This window comes from Schistocerca gregaria, chromosome 4, assembly GCF_023897955.1.
Source record: "Schistocerca gregaria isolate iqSchGreg1 chromosome 4, iqSchGreg1.2, whole genome shotgun sequence".
NCBI classification, from domain to species: Eukaryota; Metazoa; Arthropoda; class Insecta; order Orthoptera; family Acrididae; genus Schistocerca; species Schistocerca gregaria.
The window spans coordinates 657,243,874-657,264,566 of NC_064923.1; the positions used below are offsets into that span (position 1 = coordinate 657,243,874).

The 20,693-nt window shown below is 38.0% G+C and overlaps 1 protein-coding gene across 3 annotated transcripts in view; it reads left to right on the plus strand.

The window, feature by feature from the left end:
* Positions 1-20,693, plus strand: part of LOC126266787 (b(0,+)-type amino acid transporter 1-like) — a 402,063-nt gene that overhangs the window by 312,754 nt on the left and 68,616 nt on the right. The window lies entirely within an intron of this gene.

The following is a 20,693-nucleotide window of genomic DNA, read 5'->3' on the forward strand; positions in this document are numbered from 1 at the left end:
GACAGTCTACAGCTAAATTAATGAAACACATTTGCAAATTATACACTAGCCGTACAAATGATCAGTGACAGATGAAGATTTGTAACAGACCACGACTGACAGTCTGTGAGTAGTTACAGTTTGCTTTGCATTTTACATTTTTCTTTAGTTTTACTTGTAGAATAACATATTAAAATATTTGCGTATCTCCATGAATCGTCCTGAGAGATATATTACTTGCATCAAATTTCAGTATGGAATAAATATACTGAGAAGCAGTGGTTAGAATACAAAGTTCCTTCAACAGGTTGCTACATGATTTTCTTGATTTTACACCACAAATTATTCTTATTACATGCTTTTGCATGGTAAAAACTTTTGCTCAGTTTGATGAGTTACCCCAGAATATGATCCTGTAAGATGCAATAGAACGAAAGTAAGCAAAGTATCCAATTTTTTTACGTTTATATCTCCTACATCTGACAACATCCTGTCTGCAAATGGAGACTTCTTTAGGTACTTCAGCATTTCTGTGGTATGCCATTCCCAACTGAATTTATTATCAATCCCAGAAATTTAACACTCTTAGCCTCTTCAATCTGCATGTCAACCACATATTATACACATGCCAGAAGGAAATGTCTCACTGGTTCTGAAATGCATATAGTAGGTCTTTTCAAAGTTTAGTGAATTAGCTTTAAACCATTTATTGACATCTGTGAAAATTTAAGTAGCAGCTATTTCTAAATCTGGACTTGACATTGCTACTTCCTGCAGTGTTTGTATCATCTGCAAACAAAATAAACTTAGCACCTGGCAATGTAACAGACAAGAGGTCATTAATGTACACAAGAAAAAGCAATCGACCCAAGAGGGAATCTTGAGGAATGCCACATGTAATTAATTGCCAATCAAATGAAGACTGATTGCTTAATGCATATGTATTTTGCACTGACATCTTTTGTTTCCTGTTAGTTAGATAAGACTCAAACCATTTCACAGGCATTGTGTGTGCCTTGCCCTTGGAAGTAAAAACAGGAGGGAGATGTCATTACGCTACAAACTTGAAGCTGATGTCCACCATTTCAACTAGCCCAAAACATTATGTTCACTGCATTCATAAGCCTATAGTTCGCACGGTCACACTTCCCCGTGACGTCACTCTGACATTCTCATGCCCAGTTTTGACCATGTTGGGTGCTTTGATTGCAAAGTCATTTTATTGTTCATGGGTGTAGTAATCGATCCAGTCATAAAGTTTAAAGAAATCATGTTTCATTCATAACTGGAGCTATTGAAGCAATACTTTCTTTTGTAGACATGAGTTATTGCACTGCTTACACTTATTGCACTGCTTACACTCATTGCACTGCTTACACTTATTGCACTGCTTACACTTATTGCACTGCTTACACTTATTGCACTGCTTACACTTATTGCACTGCTTACACTTATTGCACTGCTTACACTTATTGCACTGCTTACACTTATTGCACTGCTTACACTTATTGCACTGCTTACACTTATTGCACTGCTTACACTTATTGCACTCCTTACACTTATTGCACTCCTTACACTTACTGCACTCCTTACACTTACTGCACTCCTTACACTTACTGCACTCCTTACACTTACTGCACTCCTTACACTTACTGCACTCCTTACACTTACTGCACTCCTTACACTTACTGCACTCCTTACACTTACTGCACTCCTTACACTTACTGCACTCCTTACACTTACTGCACTCCTTACACTTACTGCACTCCTTACACTTACTGCACTCCTTACACTTACTGCACTCCTTACACTTACTGCACTCCTTACACTTACTGCACTCCTTACACTTACTGCACTCCTTACACTTACTGCACTCCTTACACTTACTGCACTCCTTACACTTACTGCACTCCTTACACTTACTGCACTCCTTACACTTACTGCACTCCTTACACTTACTGCACTCCTTACACTTACTGCACTCCTTACACTTACTGCACTCCTTACACTTAATGTAATGGCTTTATTTCTATCATTTGACTTTATATTTGCCTTACTTTACTCAGTGTCCATTCTTTCTCTTCATAAGAGTGTTTTTCATTTCATGTGTATTATTTATGAATGTTTGTGTGCTGCACTTACTTTCTTAATGTGGCTTTGGCTGAACACTCTTTTCATTGTGCCTGCCTTGTGTTTGGCATGGGAGTAGTAGCTACCCATTTCACAGTATGGTCATTCCCTTATGAGGGAGTTTGTTGTAAATAATCCACTACAGTTCAAAAGGAAAAATGATGACACAACTACAATACCAGAAAAAATGGCATTCATTCCACCAAATTAAGATTGTTTGTAGCACAAACAGGAGTTCACAATGCTGCAACCAAAAGTTTTAATCACTTGCCCATTGACACACAGCAAAGTAAAATTTGAAACTAAATTGAAAATGTTGCTCTTCTGTTTGGTGACTCCTATTGTGTGGAAGATTGTGTGTAAATGGTGATGGATGAATAGGAATTACTAACCTCTGTCTTTTGTTAATTAAAATATGTAAAAACTATTAAACGATCAGCATTAAGGAATATTTACATAAAAATTGTTGATGTCAATGTATAATGACTCGTTCCATATCATTAAGATTTATCATGCAAATGATACATGGAACTATCTACATAACCATTGGTATATCACAAAACATGGTATAGACCTATATACTTTGAAAACCTCAAAAGACATTCAAAAGTAAAATCAGACAGATGATCAAAATAGACGCACATCCCATTTGTGCTATGCTTGGTTATTCCTGAAAACTGACAGAGTTACTGGTGAGAAATATTCCAGGAAAAAAGCAAACGAGCTATTTTGGGAACGGTAGGCCTACATCTGACACAGGTTAGGCTATAATTACTAAACAATTACCCACATACATGTAAAAGCAAAATATTCATTTTAAGACTATTTTCAAGTATAAATTTCATGGGTAATTTAATGAAAAAATTATACTGTGAGTACATATCATGAAAGAGAATTCCTTCAAGTTTTGTTTAATGTTAGTAGATGTCAACATGGGAGCCATTTGTTGCCCTGCAACATCGAGATTATATTCCACTTCTTGCCATGTATTCACCAACGTTTCATGTGTAACTGTCCCAACTGCCACGACAATTCATTTCCCATAAATGATTGAACGTCCCTGTTTATTGTTTTTTTATACAAAAATGAAAGGACCAATCTCACCATCTTCAATCAAACTGCACCAGACATTAAATTTTGGATAGTCGCATTGATGCTGAATAACTTTGTGTGGGTTCTCTGCTCCCCAAATTCTGCAGTTATGATGATTAACTGTTCCACGGACATGAAATGTAACCTCATTAGAAAAGAGAATCTGGACCAAACTGAGGGAACAGGGGGGAAAAAACAGCACAGTTACCATCTCAAGCTCAAGCAGACCTTACAACTGCAGGGGAGCTGAACTTGGAGAGTTAATGACTCAAACGCCACAAACTAGAATAGTGTATGTCACCTTGTACAGATTATAGGACACATTAAAACTAGGGAGCTCTTTTGCAAACACTTTGTATGTAACTGAATGACACATAATAGGTAAGATTTCAAAGTGAGAAAATGGATAAACCACAGTGACTGGCACTGGCAGTATAATGAAACAAGAACTCTATTCTGCATGAAGGTACACCTCTAAGTAGTTCTGTTTCCTTAACATTTCAACAATCATTCACTTTTTTGACATGTAGAATATACAATAGCATGCATAGCTTCTAACCTCATGCATGTTTAGGGGGTAGCAAAGAAGGTGCGGGTAAGTTTCTTACAAACGTGAACACTCAAAGTTTTATGAAAATATAATGAACAAGAATCAGTACTGATACCAGCAAGCAAACAAGAATTAATTTCAGAATTCCAGTTTCATTTGCTATCGATACTAATACGAAACCATGCTTTTCACATGACTTCCTTCTGTTTCTGGTTATCCAAAATATAGCAGCAAAAAACAAATTAGAGTAACAAGGCCCAATGCGTCATAATATAATGCATTCCCTTTGAACACCAGGAAAAGTAGTAACCAGAAGTGATACAACATATGAGTCTGTTACTGTCATTGTCTAAAGTCTGTTGCAGCTCTCAGTGCCAGTCTATCCAGTGCAAGCCTCTTTCTCTCTGCATAGCTAGTGTAATGTTGTATCGCTTCTGGGTACTATTCTTCCCAGTGTTGAAGGGAGAATACTAAATACTCCCAGTTTTGGAAACTATTGAAAATTAACGTGCCACATGAATTCAACCGAACATAATCACAGTGACTAATATTGTTTCAACAGAAACAAATTCACCTGTCATGCTATAATAATAGCTTTATTCAACATCGAATGGTACACTGCACATGTACAAAGAAACAGTAATGATTAAAGTTATTTGTACAATATGCAAGACACATTCTTCTGAATACGTCATTAATTTACAACAAAATTACAATAAGATGTTTACTGATTTCTATTCACATAATTTCACAAAGCATTTGTTGTTCTTCATATAAGAATGGTACTCTTCTAATGAGTAGAAAGGGTGTTTTACTAAAAATTTCTTAAGTTGATGTTTCAGTTTAATTGTAGGAAGAGCCATGACTGCACTAGGAAGTGCATTAGCTAATTTTATACCTGCGTACTGAGGCCCCCTTTCGTAAAGCGCTGTTCTGTGGCTGCCAATGTAAAATCTTTCTTTATTTCTAGTATTGTACTAGTGGAAATCTGAATAAGTGTTTGGGTGCAGTCTTTTCACAAGCAATATGGCTTTTAGAATGTATGTGCTTATAACAGTTAACACCTCTGTTTTTAGAAACAAGTTGCGACAAGATTCCCTATATTTTGCTCCACAGATTATTCTCACACCCCTTTTTTGAAGAATGAGTAGCTTATCTAGATTAGCTTTGGTTGTTGCCCCCCAAATTTCAATACCGTAGTTCAAGTGAGAGGAGCAAAGAGCATGGTATGCAGTCTTTAGGACTACGGTGTCTCTACAGAACTTGTTAATAATACTGATTGCAAATATATTTTTTGACAACTTAGTTGATAGGGAATCAATATGTGTGTGTCCCATTTCAGATTGCTTTGGATTGTTATGCCAAGGAATTTTACACTAGACTCTTTCTTTACCAATTCATAGCCCATGTATAATTTAATTTCAGTATTCAAACTACTTTTGTTAAACTCCATCAAACATGTTTTACTGGTGCTTACATTTAAATGGCTTTCATTGAAAAACTGAACAATTTCTTTTGTCACATTATTGCACTCAGCCTCTAGTTCATTACATGATTCCGTTTTACATACAATGGACGTGTCATCGGCATATAGAACAATTTTGGAATTTATAGTACAGTATTTAATATCATTTACATCGATCAAGAACAGAAGAGGGCCCAACACCGAGCCCTGGGGCACACCATATTTTATGCAAGTGATCTCAGATTTGTAGACACCACTTTCCATTTTAAGTAGAACAAATTGTTTTCTATTGCTCATATAACACTTTATTAGGTCATAAGCAGCGCCTGTAATGCCCATTTTCCATAGATTGTCTAATAGGATGTCAACATTCACACAATCAAAGGCTTTTTCCAGGTCTAGGTATACACCTGCCACATGTTCCTTGCTTTCGATACCCCCTATCACTTCTTCAATTAGTTGAGCAGCTGCAGTGCTAGTTGATTTACCTTTTAGGAATCCATTTTGATTTTCGAACATCAGGTTGTGTTTGTTAAGAAAGTTTATAATCCTATTGTATATAACTTTCTCAACTATTTTGGAAAAGACAGGAAGGATTGAGACTAGTCTGTATTTTTCTATTTTGTTGTTGTCACCATTTCTTAAAAATGGGTGTTACCTGTGCTATTTTGAGTCTGTCTGGAAAGGTGCCTGATTCTATTATATTCTTGACTGCTGCAGACAGAGGTACAGAGACATTTTGGCTACAGGCTTTTAAAACATTAGTATTTAGGCCATCATGCCCAGCTGAATTAGAGGGTTTTAGAGAGCTAATGATGCCCATTATTTCTGCACAGTTTGTGGTGGCTAGATATATACTATGGTCACATGTATTACCTTTAAAACTGTAGCGCATGTTTTTATGTTTGCCATTTATGGCTTCCCCTATGGAAGAAAAATATTCATTAAAAATATTTGCAATTTCCAGTTGGTCTTTTATGAGCATACCATTGTGCTTAATAGTAAAGTCCATACATTGCAGGTTCTAAAACTGTTTATGACTGCCCAGATGCCAGCAGTTACGTTGTGTGAATTTTGAAGCTTATTTGCAACATAGTTGCTCCTGGTCTGTGAGAGTAAGTCCTTATAGTGTGCTTGATATATTTTGAAGGCTTCCTTTACCTCCGGAATCTCCCTATTATTCAGCATTGCACTGTGGAGTAGTTTTAATTTTTCCCTCGCTTCAGTGACATTACTATTTACCCAAATATTTTTGTTTATATTTTTTGTTTGTTTCGTTTTTGTGATTACAACTGGGCATGTGGTATCAAGGCAGTAACAGAAGTCAGCAGCAAGGGTATCATATGAAAAGCTACTATTTTCAAAATATTTTATTTGTGCTAGCATGCAGTTTAGTCTGTTTATGTTGTCATTATACATTATTCTTTTAGTTACAAACTGTTGCTTTGTAGTGACAGTGGGGGCCTCATGGAGCTCCAATTTAAGCTGTACTGCACGGTGATCTGAGAGGGCTAGTTTTAAAACTGATGCACTGTGTGATAGGTGGGTCATGTTTTTTGTTATTTTGTCAAGACATGTTTTACTACTGCCAATTTCTCTAGTGGGTTCTCGAATGAGTGGGGTCAGGTTAAATTCATCACGCAGACGATGTAACTTTTTGGTGCTGACATCATTTGTTAATAAATCTATATTTATATCCCCTGTAACTATAATATTTACATGACCATTTGGCCCAGAAAATGTTGTGTCTATGTACACAAGCAAGTCAGAAAGATTTACAAAAAAGGTATCTGTATTTGCTGTAGGTGGCCTGTAAACACCGATAACTGTTATGTAATCTCTACCCCATTTTAGGTTTATTGCAGCAAATTCTGAGACTCCTTCCAAGCAGAAGGCACTCACATCAATAACATTAAAATTACTTTCATTTACAGTGAAAATTGCTACACCTCCCCCAGTCTTATCTTTTCTACTGAAGGCTGTGCAGAATTTCATACACAATGGTTGACTAATGCTAACCAGAGCTTCATTGTACCAATGTTCAGTTACAACTAATATATTGGGTTTGTCAATCCGTGAAATTACATCTAGATCATTATGCTTATTTCTAAGGCTACCAAGATTTTGGTGTATGATTTTAAGGCTGAGTTTTGTGTACTATCAGTGCTAAAGACTCGACGCGCAAGTTGCCTAAGTGGCGTCAAATCGAAAGGCTTGCACCAGGCGAACGGTCTACCCGATGGGAGGCCCCTGTCACACGACATTTCATTTTTTCAGTGCTAAAGACAACTTTTTAGCTCATGCACACTAACATTTTCTTTTAATCGGGAGACAGAATTAGTGCTGTTTAGTTCAAATATTACAAACATTGTCATTAATCCCATAAATGAAACATCAACAGAGAAGATAATAAATGATGATTTTTTGTGAAAGATACTGCATGGTTAAATGATGATGACATCCTCTTGGGTAAAATATTCTGGAGGTAAAATAGTTCCCCATTCGGGTCTCCGGGTGAGGACTACTCAGGATGATTACATTGTCAGCAGAAACAAAACTGGCAGTCTACAGATCAGAGCATGGAATGTCAGATTGCTTAATCAGGCAGGTAGGTTAGAAAATTTAAAAAGGGAAACGGGTAGGTTAAAGTTAGCTATAGTGGGTATATGTGAAGTTCAGTGGCAGGAGGAACAAGATTTCTGGTCAGATGAATACTGGGTTATAAATACAAAACCGAATAAGGATAATGCAAGAGTAGGTTTAAAAATGAATAAAAAATAGGAATGCGGGTAAGCTACTATGGACAGCTTAGTGACCATATTATTGTAGCCAAGATCGACAAGAAGCCCATGCCTACCACAGTAGTAAAAGTTTATATGCCAACTAGCTGTGCAGATGATTAAGAGATTGAAGAAATGTATGATGCGTTAAAAGAAATTATTCAGATAGTTAAGAAAGATAAAAATTTAATAGTCATGTGGGGTTGAAATTCAATAGTAGAAAAAGGAAGAGAAGGAAAAAAAAGTAAGTGAATATGGACTGGGGTAATGAATGAAAGAGGAAGCCACCTGGTAGAATTTTGCACAGAGCATAACTTAATCATAGCTAACACTTGGTTCAAGAATCATGATAGGAGGTTGTATGCATGGAAGAGACCTGGAGACACTGGATGGGTTCAGACTGATTATATAATGGCAAGACAGAGACTTAGGAACCAGGTTTTAATTTGTAAGATATTTCCAGGGGCAGATGTGGACTTAGATCACAAGTTAGTTGTTATGAACTGTAGACTAAAACTGAAGAAACTGCAAAAAGAGAGGAATTTATGCAGATGGGGCCTGTATAAACTGAAAGAACCAGAGGCTGTAGAGTGTTTCAGGGAGAGCATAACAGAATGATTGTGTGAAAAAAAACACACTATAACAACTTTAAGTTAAATGATGAAACTATAAGATGAGTAGACTACTCAAATTTTCTTGGTATGCATGTTGACAGTTAAAGTGGGAAGAACATATTAAAATACTTAGTAACAGAATCGCTACAGCATGCTATGCTCTTAGAATTCTGATGGCAGTGTGTGATAGTACATGTGTCAGATGTGTATATTTTTCTTATATCCACTCTGTTATTACCTATGGAATAATATTATGGGGAGTCACTTGAACATTTCCAAAAGCTGGAAATCCTAACTGTCCCCTGTGAATACATTTTTCAAAGTCTTATGTATGTAAAAAAAAATATTCACTGCGATGTAAAAAATTCTTTAGAACACAGCTATGAAACTAGAAACCAATAGAATCTGCGTCTAGAGAGGAAAAATAAATTTAAAACTCAGCAGAGCTTGCTGTACAATGCCATTAAATTATATAATAAATTACCCCAGAATATAAAAGATATTGACACAATTGGACAGTTCAAAACAAAACTAAAAAATTATCAATAAATAAAAGTTATTACATAGTAACGAACTATCTGAATTAAAACATGTAGTGTAATTAAAGTAGCTTGCATTGTAATACATGAGGAAATAATTATAATATGAAATTCATAATTGTACAGTACTATAAGAAAATTACATAAGGATATAAAACTAAAGTAAGATACTTTAAAAATGTGTGTCAATATTAATTTTATGTGTATAAATTGTAGGTATTTTGCTGACTAAATCCACACAATGTAAATTGTTATATTGATTAATAAAGAAATCAATCAATCAAATGGGGGAAAGAGATACAGTAGAAAAAGAATGGGTAGCTTTGAGAGATGAAACAGTGAAAGCTGCAGAGAATCAAGTATATAAAAAGACAAGGGCTAGTAGAACTTGATGGGTAAAGAACAGATATTGAATTTAATTGATGAAAGGAGAAAATATAAAAATGCAGTAAATGAAGCAGGCCAAAAGGAATGCAAACGTCTCAAGAATGAGGCTGACAGGAAGTGCAAAAATGGCTAAGCAGGGGTGGCTAAAGGACAAATGTAAGGATGTAGAAAAATGTATCACTAGGGCTAAGATAGATAGTGCCTACAGGAAAATTAAAGAGATCTTTGGAGAAAAGAGAACCACCTGTATGAACATAAAGAGCTCAGGTAGTAAACCAGTCCTAAGCAAAGAAGGGAAAGCAGAAAGGTGGAAGGAGTGTGCAGTGGCTCTACACAATGGCGATGTACTTGAGGGCAGCATTATGGAAGTGGAAGAGGATGTAAATGAAGATGAAATGGGAGATAAGATACTGTGTGAAGAATCTGACAGAGCACTGAAAGATCTGAGTCGAAAGAAGTCCCTGGTAATACACAACAGTCCATTAGAACTAGTGACAGCCAGCCATGACTAAACTCTTTCATTTGGTGAGCAAGATGTATGACACAGGCGAAATTCCCTCAGACTTCAAGAAGAATATACTAATTCCTATCCCAAAGAAAGAAGATTGCTTACTGTGGCTCCCCTCTATAAGTATTACTCCTTCCGTCCCACATTACCTTTCATTACCAAACTGGCAATTTCTTGATGCCTTGATGCCTAAGGATTTGTGCTGTAAACTGATCCTTTCTTTTAGTCAACTTGCACAATAAGTCTCTTTTCACCCTAATGCAATTCAGTACCTTCTCATTAGTTACCCAGTCTCTAGGATTTTTTTTTTGTGTATTTGTGCAAACATGACACTAGTTGATCAGGCACACACTGTTCAGGATATACACTTTTAATTCACTTTATTTTTACACCTTTTAATTGCTTAGTTCACAATAAAAATGTGTGTTTCCTAACTAAACAAAGATAACATTAAAAAAATATTCCATTGTGACTGATAGGCCAATCCTCAGGTTGCTATGCACCTCTCCCATCCCTACCTCTGCACTTTTTGAACCCTGAAGCCCCTTGGAAATGGGGATATTGGAAACCTGGTTTTTGACTGATCTGCCTATCTTTATTATTGCTGGACACTGTAGTGTAGGTGACTGTAGTTCCAGATGCTCTTTCATTGGGAGAGAAGCATAGTGGGGGAGACAAGAGACTTCCACTCTGTTAAATCCTTTTAATAGTATGGGAGCTTCAGATACTAGATAGATACTGTTCCCATTTGATTGTTCAACAAGGTCTTGAAGATGTTTGTTCCCCTCTGGACAAATTTGAACATCCTGTGTACAGTGGTTCTTACAGAGGGCAGACAATATCATTCCCAATCAAACGTGAGGTTTCATGTGGTTCAGGAGTAGAAGGGCAGAGCAGGACCATATTCTTTGTTAGATTTTCCCAAACTCTGTAAGTTCCTCTTTCTGTGTAAACAGTTGTGGCTCTTTTGAGAGTAATTCTGCTAGCAGTCCTACCTCTAGACCAGCTGGGCTGCAGCATAACCCGTGTCTTTCTTCAACGAAGTCCATAAACCAGTAAGCACTAAGGTAGTTTATGGAATATTAATGACTCAAATCATTTGTCCCAGTCTGTAATAATCATTTGAGAAATGCAAATTGGGAAATCGAGCATTTAACTGATGCTCAGCCACACATTTGCTGCAATATTCATAATATGAAAAGCCTCTGGCAATTGTGTAAAATGCTCCACTACAGTTAGAAAATAATAATAATAATAATAATAATAATAATAATAATAATAATAATAATAATAATAATTAATGGAGTAAGGCAGTTGGCCCACCAAGGCCACAAATATCTGACAGAAGAGTGCCATAGGTGTAACTGTGGTGCCGAGGTGGAGGGGTCACATGTCTGACACGAGCTGACACATGTCTGACACGAGCTGACACATGTCTTCCAATCTTGTGTAGTAGGTATCTTGTACCAGCTTGTGCCCCCAGTAACTCTGTTATCAAGAGATACAGAAAAAAATGAAATGCTATTGGACATTGCTCTGAACATAAAGTTTTTGTGGACATTCATTGTGCCAAATTTAGTGAACCCATCTGGGTGGCAGATTTCTTGCACCATTTTCTACTGGTGCTTGACATACGCAATGATGAACTTCTGCCCAGAGCAAACTTAGCATTAACACAGTACTGTGATAACATTGACAACAATGTCAATGTATTTCCTGATATTATGTTGGCGAAATAAGCAAAAAAAAAAAACAAAAAGAATCTGAATATGACACACTTCATCTGCACATTGCCCATACCTCTAGTGATGGTTACATCACAACGCATCCTGCATGAAAAGTTTTCCATGGCTAGAGAGGGTATCAACAGTTGTCTTCAGAGAGGAGTAAAGACACCTTTGGAGACCCTGGGGGTATTGCCTTTATGTGTGGTATTGAAGCATGATAACATCCGGCACCTCTGCGAAGATTATTATGTGCTGAATGCCAGAACAGTACTGGACAGGTACCCTATATCTCATGTAATGCATTTTAACAATGCAATAGCAGTGGCAAAAGTTTTTTGAGTGTCATCAGTTGCGCCAAAGTATATTCACAAATACTGGTAATACCAGCAGACATAAAACTACCTTCACAACCTCATTTGGTCTTTGCGATACCACTTCATTATGTAAGGTTTAAGAAACACAGCAATGGCCTGACAGTATTTTATACACCAGGTTTTTAGGGGGCTTTTCTTTTTTGCTACATGGATGTTATACTGGTGTTTTTAAAGTTACTACAACAACTTGGAGAACACCTTTGACAACTCTTTCAGTGTCTGACTGTAGACAGTAGTCATAAACAGGGAGAAATGTGCATTAGTTAAAATTAATGTCAATTTCTAGGACTTGAAATGTCCTCTGATGTCATCACCCCCTTTGACAGAAAAGGTAGAGAACATTTGAAATGTGCCACTTCAAAAAACTTAGGCACTTGAGGAGTTTCCTTGAGATGCTACATTTCTACAGATGCCACTTATCAAAATCTGCAGCACAGCTGGTGCCACTCACAGAAATGTTGAACAGAAATTGTATGGCAGGAAATGGAAAAGTGAAATGGAGTCCAGAGCAGTTGACAATGTTCAGCTTTGCCAAAGACTCTTTGGAATGGGCAGTGCTACCCACTCATCCATGTCACATAACACCTACGGCCCTAATGGTGGATGCGTCGAACCTGATCTGCAACAGATACTCTACAGGGCATGTCAACCTTTGTCATTTTTCTCTTAGTTTCTTACATCAGCATAACAAAACTGGTATGAATGGATAGAGAATTGTATCTATATATGTGACGATAAAACATTTATGAGGCCAAATAGAAGGTAAACACTATACCATTCACATGGATCATGTTTCTCTCATGTCATCCTTCACCAAGAAAAACACTCGAGCTTCACAGTGACAGTACAGACAAACCGAATACATTTCACATTCTATGACAGATGGCTGTCACATAAGCAAAAAAGTAATTAGGTAGCAGGTTTCTTCTCTCGACAGTGTGCTAATGTAAAAGTGATCTTATGGGAGAGTATTGGTGGACATCAGTTTAGGAACCCAGAATTACATTCAGTGCTAGAGCAGAGGCACTCCTGCCTTGGTTTGTCACAAATACGTATGCGAGAGCTGAAGGTTTCATCATGGTGCAACACACATGGATCATGGATGTGTAAAAAACTTCCTGTGCCTGAACAGACAGAGTTTCATTCAGGTAAGCAACAACGTAGAGAAACCAATCTGTATGTTACTGATGCTGTGATGGCTGAAAATACTTTTGACCTGATCAAACCACAGCTCAGATCTCACAGTCCAGAATGCTGGCAGTTTAAAAAGATGGACTGTCCTACCTTGTGTTGGAAGTACTGGTTGTGTGGGAAGCTGTACTGCAGAAGTACCTGCATGTGGTAACTGTTAAGATTCTCATCATCAGTTGTTACGATGACAGGTGGCCAATTCTAAACAGAAAATAGCAGGTTTGGCAGTGAAGTCGATAAGCAGCTGGCTGCATAGTCGGTATCTGCAATGACTGAAATAATTAATTGTTGTTGGTAAAAAATAATATATATTGTACTTGTGGTACAAGCTTCTTCATATGCTGCATGCATATAATTACAAACAGATAGCCAGCCATTGTGGCCAAGTGGTTCTAGGCGCTACAGTCTGGAACCGCGCGATGTCTATGGTCGCAGGTTCGAATCCTGCCTGGGGCATGGATGTGTGTGATGTCCTTAGGTTAGTTAGGTTTAAGTAGTTCTAAGTTCTAGGGGGCTGATGACCTCAGATGTTAAGTCCCATAGTGCCCAGAGCCATTTGAACCATTTTTGAACAAACAAATATCTAGAGAGGCATTACTTACGCCATACTTGACTAAGCTCCTAGTTAGAGGTTGCTTCCTATCAGCTGAAGGCTATGCTACATTCCTAGTTGACACCCCAAGCAAGAGTGGACAAGAACTCACTAGATACTTGTCACATGTCACTCATACTTGTCACAAGACATGGAGCGGCACTAGTCGTGACTTGCGGGTCCAGCAATATCTATTATGGACTGTGGTCGATATCTGCAACCTCTAACAAGTGTGGTACCGAATGCTGATATCAGAGTAACAGTTGCTGTATGAGATTTTTATATTCTTGCTCGGTGATGTTGCTCTCATCTAGGTTATCCATACTTCATGTTCTTCCTTGGGATCACCAGTCTAGGATTTTTGTTGGTATATTCATGCAAACAAAACACTAATTAAATAGGCACACACAATTGTGGATATACACTTTTAATTCACTTTATTTTTACACCTCATAATAGCTTGGTACACAACAGAACCGCGGTTCCCAACTGGACAAAAATAAAAATACAAAAAAATGTCACATCCACTTACCCACTTGTCTCTTCATAACTGACTGCTGCAAGTAAACCCACTTACTCTTAGCCACTCTCCTGCATCTACATGTTCCAAAAACTCTTACTCTCTTTTTGTCTAAACTGTTCATGATGCATATTAAACTTCTGTACAAGGCGAGAAATTACCTGAAATCTTTATTTGCAGAAAAACAGCTTTTTGTGTCTCTTGATAGCTGTTTTTATTATTTCAGACTGACTGGTTTCAGTCAGATTATTTCTGCCTCAGCAGTTGGAGTCAGTGGTTGTGTGTGAGAGTTGTACTTGTGTGAATGTGTGTGTGTGTGTGTGTGTGTTTTCTACTTCAGAGGAAGGCCATTTGGTCAAAAGGTCAAATATATAGCAGTCTTTTTATCGTACCTGTCTGTGTCTCAATCTCTCCTCTATATAGTGAACAGAAATCATACTTTTTTATAAAATTATCAATATTCCATTATGGAGTTTCCATTGCCTTTTTTATGCACATATTTAAAAGGTTGTCATTCTATGTGCCTGAAGACAAAGCCTTTAGTACTTCAAAATAACTTTCACTTGATAAGGGTACTATTTGAATGGAATTTTTTCTTCTGCGAAGTCTTCAACAGTTTTGTTCCAAAATGGCCTTTCCTTACTTCCTTCCTTCCTTTGGTCCTATTTAAAATTACTACAAATGATTGTTTCTGTTGAGAAGCAGCAGCTCCCTCTCGTGAACTGAGGCTTCTCTGATTTAAGGTGTTTAATTATCTTTCTTTTCCCTCCAAATTTGATAATTTCATAATCCGCAGAATATTAATTTTGACCTTTTGTGGGCATTTCTAGCCATGTGACCCACACTTGAAAATGCTACAGATAAAACTGACATGGCAACTAGTGTAGAAATAGAAGCAATAGCTATTTGCACGTTAAAGGAAAAATTTCTGTGAGATCAAAATAATTGAAAGGTTTTGTTTGCCAGTCACTGTAATGCAGAGTGCAGATGCTAAAATGGGAGTTGGTCATGACTGTAAACAAACTAGAATTATGACCACTAAAGGGGTCAGGCTGCAGTCATAATGGCACCAACGTCAGTGGATTTCACCGAAGACAAACATCGGCTGAAGATGGCTCACCTTTCCAAATCAGGACACCACTAAGTGCATGTTCACAGTGAATCCAGGCTCATGAACCAAACATGCAGACGTTGCCTGACAGTCAGTGCAAGAGAGCCAATATGACACTTTGTAGGAGGGGGGAAGGTTGCATCACCTGGGGGTATAAAGTAATTTTAATATTTTGGAAGATGACTGGCAACTTGTAAGGTACCCATAAAAAAGTCCCAGTTCTGACTCTGTTTACAACCTGCACAATATCAACTTTTAAATTATTTTCTTGAAAGAAAAACACCTGACAACACTATATTTTTTCCTCCCATGTGAGCTAGAGCAGCTGCAGTCCTTGTTGCCCCCTCTTGGTATGGGCGCCCTTGAACCAGTGGAATTCAAATTATTTTGTTTTCTTTTGTCACATTGGCTGTCATTCTCATACATACAGTACGGGCTGTAAGAAACTGATTAGGTTAGTTCAAGAAAAGAGTTTGTGGCATCATGACAATGAAATTTATCGTATCAGAATATATATAGATCAGAACATATGGACTGAAACTGCAGCTTTATTGGCAACCACAAGTAGACAAAATATTTATCAGAAATTTTAGTTGTAAATCATAACCTCAAAAAATAATTTGTTAAAGTGAGAAGGGTGGTATATCTGAGAGGGAGGTGATTTTGCTATATGATGATGTTTGCAATCATAGTGTATGTGTTTCCACTTTCCAGTGCTTTGTGTGTTCAGAGTATCTCATCCTAAATAGAAATTAGGCTTTCACACATATGCTGGATGGCAATAATTCAATATTAATTCAAATATGATGTTTTTATGAAATTATTTGAAGTTTTGCAGTGTGTTCATGAGCTTGCTTTTCAGTGTCACCACAAAACATCTTGAGTATACAACAGACCTTTCTTTCTTCATCTTATGTATTCCTATATCTTGTCTTGTTATTCCAGTGATTGGGAAAGAGTGGACAGTACTAACCATATTCCTTTCAAAACATATATAGCTCATTCACAGGAATTCATCATCTTTTTACTAGCAAAAGCTGTTATGCTTCACTTATCTCAGAGCACAAAAGCATTGTGACATCCTGTTCAAAAAAGTTAAAACACTCCCTAACCTCCTGGTAGAACAGATTCTAAACTAACACCCTTCACCCTCAGAAACTGACAAAGGAAATTTTATGCACTGTGACTACGCTATCTGTTGATGTTACGGGACGACCTCTGGTGACAGTGTCTAGTGACTGTCATCATTGCCACTGTGAATGCAGCCTTAGGAATGGTATGGATAAACAAGCCCCACCTCCCTCTCGAAGGGCAGCAGCAGGTGTTTCTGGTGTTGTGAGGGTTGTAATGAAACTCAATGATGGACCAGGATGTCTCTTCACTCATTTCAAAATAAAGAAAGAAAACAACCACCAACACACAACACAACATATTCAGCAATGGCCACCACGCAATTACTTTCTGAGGTTGGCAGTATCTTAAATAAGTTAGTTCAGGCCTGACCTCTGCCAGTATTTGATGCAACCACAGTTCAAAACACTCACTCTGAAAATCTACTACTTTAAGTCTGTCTGAAAAATATCAATGTTTGAGCTTCAGTTAGCAGCCAAAATGCAGCCCTATTGTGAATGTTGTTCTCAAACACAGGATGAGTTGGTTGATGTTTGTAAGCAGCTGGAAATCGCCTTGACTACTCTCAAATGGCTGTCAGCTGCTGTAACTCTGTGTGCTGGAGGGGCTCCTGAAAGTCATGTACCTGTGATACCTGTACCAAGTACTACCCTCTCCCGTGCATGTCCACAGCTCGTTGTCTAGTGACTAGCATTGCTGCCTCTGGATCATGGGGTCCCGGGTTTGATTCCCGGCTGGGTTGGGGATCTTCTCTGCCTGGGGTCGGGATATTTGTGTTGTCCTCATCATTTCAGCATCATCATCATCATTTGTGGCAGTGGCTAGATTGGACTGTGTAAAAGAACTGGAGTGTGTAAAAACTGGGACTTCGTTCGGGTACTGATGACCACGCAGTTCAGCGCCCCACAAACCAATCGTCATCATCTCCTCCTGTGTATCCTGTCTCCTCTACAGAAAGTACACAATCTGTCATTACCCCTCCACTTGACTGCCAGTGGCATTTCAGTGGCAGATCAAGACCTCCTGTATAGGATGTACAGGGACCAGGGAGGACTCAGACCAAGAAGTTTGAGGTGCTGTCTTTCCCTGAAACTGAAACATAGCCAGTGGGGCTCACTTAATCTGTTTTTGGGAACCCTTTTTTGTCCAGTGTCAGGAGAAGCCAAATGCAAAGGGATAAGAGTCTATTAATCGTTGGCAGTTGAACTGTATGGTGAATAATGGTTACCTTTAGGGGAAATGGCAGCAAGGGACAGGAAGGGACACTAGGTGCACTTAGTTTGTAAGCCTGGGAGCCTCATTTGACATTCTTCTGAGGCTATTCCGGTAGCCATTGAGGGAATCAAGTGCAACCAACCACAATTGTGTTGCACGTTGGGACAAATGATACCTGTCATGTGGGCTCAGAGGTCATTCTTGGGTCATTCCAGTGACTGGCAGAAAAGTTTGAGAAAACCTGCCTTGCACCTGGAGTTTCAACAAAGCTCCCAATTTGTGACATCGTCCCTGGAACTGATTGGGGCCCTTTGGTTCTCAGTCGAGTGGAAGGACTGAACCAGGGGCTTTGAAGGTTTTGTAACAAGCTAGGGCCGTACAATTGAGAACTGTAGTGTTTCCCTAAATAATTTAGATGTGTGCTACACATCAGAAGATGCTACTCAGATAGCTGACAGTGTGTGGGGTGCACACAATGGCTGTTTTAGATTAGGCAATTCTTCATCAAACTGATGTAGGAAACCAAGAAATATCAGTGTTAGATTGAAAGAAATGCCTCCCACAGTTGAGAGAATTAAATTACTAATGCTAAACTATCAAAGCATTCACAACAAAGTGCCAGAGTTTGAAACACTCATGAAAAGCAGTTAAGCTCACATAACACAAGGCACAGAAAGCTGGTTGAAACTTGAAATTGATAGCAGTAAGATTTTTGGGAAAAATTTAAATATATATTGAAAAGGTAGGCAAATGGGAAATGGAGGTGGTGTATTTGTCACAGTACACAAGAAACTAAATCCACTGATAGAGAAATTGTAGTGCATGAGAGATTGTTTGAGCAAGACTTAGTATCAGGGTTAGGTATGAAACAGTAATTGGATCCTTCTTTCGCCCATCAGACACATCTCCTGATGTAACCAAAAACTTCAGAGAGATACTGGATAGGTATGTGCCTAGTAGAACAGTTCATAATGAGAGGTAACCTCCGTGATATACAGTCACTGTAAAGGAACTTCTAAAGTGACAGATTACCGCATAATAGGTGTAAAACAAAGTGTAGGGCTATAAATAGACAGATGCTGAATGAAACAGGTTTGGCTGACAAGAGAGCAATGCATGATGCCTTCGGTGACTACCACAGCAGAATATTGTCGAGTGATCATTCACAGAACCCAAAGAAATTCTGGCTATACGTAAAGACTGTTAGGGGCACCAAAATTAATGCCCAGTTCCTAGCGTATGACACAGGAATTGAAATTGAGGGTCACAAATCGAAAGCTGGAATTCTTGGTTGTATTTTCAAACACTCCTTTACAATGCAAAACTTAGGAGAATTGCTCCAGTTTAATCCTCATACCATTGAAAAGATGAATGAAATACATATTAGTGTCAATGGTGTTGAGAAACTGCTGAAATCATTAAAATTTGACAAAACTCCAGGTCCTGATGGAATCCCTGTCAGATTCTATACTGAATTTGCAGGCAGGTTAACCCCTCTTATAACTATAATCTATCATAGATCCCTCATATAAAAAGCCATGCTCAGTTCCTCGAAAAAGGCACAGGTCACATCCATCTAAAAGAAGGGTAGTAGATGTGATCCACAAAACTATTGTCCAATATTCTTGACGTTGATTTGTCATAGAATCTTAGAACATATTTGGAGCTCAAACATAATGAGGTATCTTGAACAGAATGACCTCCCCAATGCCAGCCAGCAAGGATTTTGAAAACAACCATGTGAAATCCAACTCGTACTTCTCTCAGATGACATACTGAAAGCTTTGGCTCAAGACAACCAGACAGATATACTACATCTTCATTTCTGGAAAGCATGTGCTTCAGTACCACACCCATGCTTATTGTCAAAAGTATGATCATATTGGGATATCAAGTGAAATTTGTGACTCTATTGAGGACTTCTTAGTATGGAGGATGCTACATGTTAACTAGGATGGATAGTTATTGTCAGATGTAGAAGTAACTTCAGATGTGCCCCAAGGAAGTGTGATGGGACCCTTGCTGTTCATATTGTATATTAATGACCCTGCAGACACTGTTAATAGTAAAATCAGGCTTTTTGTAGATGATGCAGTTATCTATAATGGAGTAATATCTGAAAGAAGCTGCATAAGTATTCATTCAGATTGTGATAAGATTTCAACATGGTGCACAGGTTCACAACTTGCTCTAGATGTTCAGAACCAAAATTTTGCATTTCACAAAATGGAAAAAAAGTAGTATCCTATGACTAAATATTGGTGAGTCACAGCTGGAATTGGTCAACTTGTACAAATACCTGGGTGTAGCACTCTTTAAGGATACGAAATGGAATGATCACATAAATTCAGTCATGGTAAAGCAGGTGGTAGATTTTGGCTTATTGGTAGAATACTGGAGAAGTGCAATCAGTCTACAAATGAGATCGCTTACAAATCACTCATGCAACCAGTTCCAGAATATTGCTAAAGTGAGTAGGACCCTTACCATATAGGATTAACAGTGGATTTTTTAATGTTTACAGAGAAGCGCAGCACAAATGGTTTATTTAATCCACGGGAAAGTATCACAGAGATGCTGCAGGAACTGAACTAGAATGCTCTTGAAGATTGAAGTAAACTATCCCCAGAAAATCTTTTAACAAAGTTTCAAGAAATGGCTTTAAATTATTTCTGTTGGAATATACTATGAACCCCTTGTGATGTTCACCTGCTTTATTTCTTCAATGATAATCCTTGGTGTCGATCAACTGCATTGTTACACTGGCTGAAAAATTGAGGGTGGAAGT